Here is a 3,585-nt window from a genome sequence, read left to right as displayed (position 1 = left end):
GCAAATTCCGATAATGACAAGGCAGGAGTTGCCTAACTGCCTCTGCTCAGGTCAGGAGTAGCAACCTAGGGCTCTGGGAGAGGGTGAGCACGCGGAACCTGGCGCAGTACTGAGCTTCAGGGCTACAGCACCCCTGATCTAAATGAAGAGTCCTCCCAGAGATGGCGAGGAGTGCTCATTCTTAAACAGTGCTTGCTATTGAAACTAAGGCTAAAGCCGGGCTTGGTGGTGAATGCCTGTAATTCTAGTCCTTCGGAGGCTGAGGTAGGAGGACCATTGTGAGTTCGAAACCAGGCTGGGTTACAAGGTGAGCTCAGGGCTGGGGATTTAGCTCAGCGGCAAAGCGCCTGCCTGGCAAGTACAAGGTCGTGAGTTCGGTTCCCGGTACCGGAAAAACAAACAAACAAAAAAAACAAAAACAAAAACAAAAACAAAGGTGAGCTCAAGGCCAGCCTGAACTGCAGAGCAAGATCTTGTCTCAAAATGACATAAAAAAATAAATAAATAAAGGGAACCAAGGCTAGGCTGGATTTATTAAAAAGAGCTAGGAGATTCTCTCTTATTTCCTGGAACTATTCAAGAAATAATTGGGTTTCTTCTCTGTTACATATTTGGAAAACATTTTTTTTTAAAAAAATGGATCTCTATAAGCCTTGAAAAGTCTTTGTAGGAATATTTTAAATGAAAACACAACCTGTAGAATAAATATCGGCCACTTCATACTTTAGTTAGGGGAGCTTTGTTTTGAAAAAGGTATGTATTAAAAATGTAGTATGAGATTTTGACATCAGTTTTTTACACTCTTACTCTCTCTTCAAAGGAATTACATTCATGATGTATTTTTCACTTCTGAGATTGGTAAATTTTATATATATTTTAATTTCTGAGATTGATAAACTTTTGTTTACATTCTGTTTTCTTGATAACTCTTACTAAGAGATTATTTACTGTATTAGTCTTTTGAAGGAATCAATTCTTGTTTCAATTGATTTTTCCATGTTGTACACTCTCTATATTCATGGACTTTAAGCCCACAACTTATTTATTTCTACTTCTTTTAAACTTGACTTGCTCTTGGTTTCTTGAAATGGAAATGTAGCTAATTAATTTCCAACTTTATTTCTTTTCCAGCGGATGTATTTTAAGACTGCACATTTTACTCTAGAATACTAGAAATACTAGAAATTCTAGTAATAGAATTTTACTCTAATACCTGTGAATTTAGTATGTTCTAGCTCATTAATCCAGTTCATGGTATCCTTTACATTTATTGTAGTAATGAATATAGTATTATTTTATTGTACTTTTATATTTTATACTTATAGTTCTAAATTTCCTCTTCTCACAAAATTCCATGTCAAATTATTTGCTAAAAAAAATACTAAGAAACAAGAAAACAAGCTTCACAATAATTTTAGTTGTTCTGATCCAGCATGGACCATGTAGTTAAAAGTGTACCTGTACTTTGTACAATTGTCTTTCATGTTCTATACATTTATGGGAGACACTGCTAAATCACTTCACCAACCACTGGTAGAAATGAACTTTATTCTATTCCTTGCAGCTGTATAACTACTGGCCCTCTAGCATGGTTGAGCCTCTTCCTTGTAAGCATAATCCATACCACACTACTATTGCAGGTAAGATTTTTTGTCTTTCAAATTCATTCATCTAAAACTAACAAACTTTTAGGAATTCCAACAGATATTAGAAGTAGTATATCCATTTCTCTCACAGAAAAATTTTCTCCTTTACTTTGCTTTTAACTCACAGACATTACCCAGCAGGGTAAGAAGCATCCAGTTTTTAAAATTCTATTTCTAGACTTCACTCTTTAAAGTCAGCTCTTGACTTGTCCTGTGCTGTCCTGCTGTGTACTGCTGAACGCAGTGTGACTTCTTAACCAGGTTAATGGAGCTAACATGGGTCTGACTTTCTGTAACACAGACAGTGCATGTGGATAGATTTTCTTGAGTCAACACTGACCTTTTCCACAGGAATTTTCTCTTTTCTGTAAATATGGAGTCTTCTCAGAGAGGAATGACTGCGGCTTCTCTATCCCTTTCGTGCTCAACCACTTGGATGAAACATAGGGAAAATTCTTCAATCAGAGCACTGTACAGCACTTTTGAGGCTCCTTTCTTCTCATCAGCCCTATCTGGCAAGGTGAAGGAGGTGAACCACCGCAAAAATAAGCACTATGTTAGACTTTCTTTTTCTACTTTATGTCTTCATTTTTCTGTTATTTGGTGATAAAAATAATCAAGCTGTGATTGACAGAGCCATTTCAAAATGAGTAAGTGTCTAGTTTATTTTAAGGTAGACAACACTTAGTAAGCTGTATTTGCCCCTGAATACTTAAACACCAGCCCTCAGTCACACTCAAACACAGCTCTTACTTTTCCAGACATTTTAACTTCTAGGAGTTAACAGTTAACCTACAAAATCTTCTACAAAAATAGCTGTGATAGCTTTCTATGTTTAGGATGAGATGTATCATGAAATGCAGTGTCTACTTTGAACCTATAACCACAGAGCATCACCAATTAAACTATATAGGAAGCTGACTCATCATTTTTATTTTTCTTTTCAGTACTAGGACTTGAACCTAGGGTCTCCCACATGCAAGATAAGTGCCTCAGATCTGTTCTGGATTCCTAATCCTCTGACTAGTCCACTTTCACAGGTTTCAGTCGCTGGTAGAGATTAGATTAGCACTTTAAAACAAATTTTAAAGCTAAGATAAATTACATGCATTCACATTATTTCACAAAGACCAATTTTATTTTTCAACAAATTTTTCTTGTTCTATTTCATCTTTGTTGAAATTTCTTTGATTATTATTAAAAGAAAATGATTGCAGTGAACAGTGTATAAACAGATGTATTTTTGTAGAAACTTATACAGTTTAATATAACTTATGTAAAATAACTCTCATTAATTTAGTGGCCAGCATACAGTATTTTACAATTAAACAACTTCATTCTATGCTATAAACATTTCATGAAAAGATTAAAAATACCTGCATTCAAATTGATGGACCATACATTTTTTTGGCTAAAGACATTGTTAAAATTGATAGAAGTACAGCTTTTAAATATAAATAGACAATCTAAAGTTTACATGGCCAAATGAAAAGAAGACTACAACACTGGCATGTTCCATTTTGCAATTTAAAATTAGACAACATAAAATAAAACAACAAAAATCTCGTTGATAAAAAATCTAGTTTTCTTCTAATGTGCATTCTTTCTCTTTGTAACACACATATGAAAATACACACACACACACACACACATATATATAATTAAAATTTTCCAATAATTCAGTTAGCAGTGATTTTTCTTTAGTTGGTAAATCTCTAGAATTTAGCTTATACAATTTACTAAATTGATTCCTTATTTAGGTATTTGATAGCTATGAATAACATAGACAATTAATGTAATTGTTTACCCTATTTGATGTACTATTTGTTTTTTGCTTGGCTATTTGTTTTCTTGGTATTGAGTTGTTGAATTCCATATGTTTAGAATTTTAACACCAAACAAATTCATTTAGCACAAGTTTCTTCAATGACATCCCTAC

This window comes from Chinchilla lanigera, unplaced genomic scaffold, assembly GCF_000276665.1.
Source record: "Chinchilla lanigera isolate Chin_1 unplaced genomic scaffold, ChiLan1.0 scaffold00017, whole genome shotgun sequence".
In the NCBI taxonomy this organism is placed as follows: domain Eukaryota; kingdom Metazoa; phylum Chordata; class Mammalia; order Rodentia; family Chinchillidae; genus Chinchilla; species Chinchilla lanigera.
Note: the sequence above shows the minus strand (reverse complement) of the source record.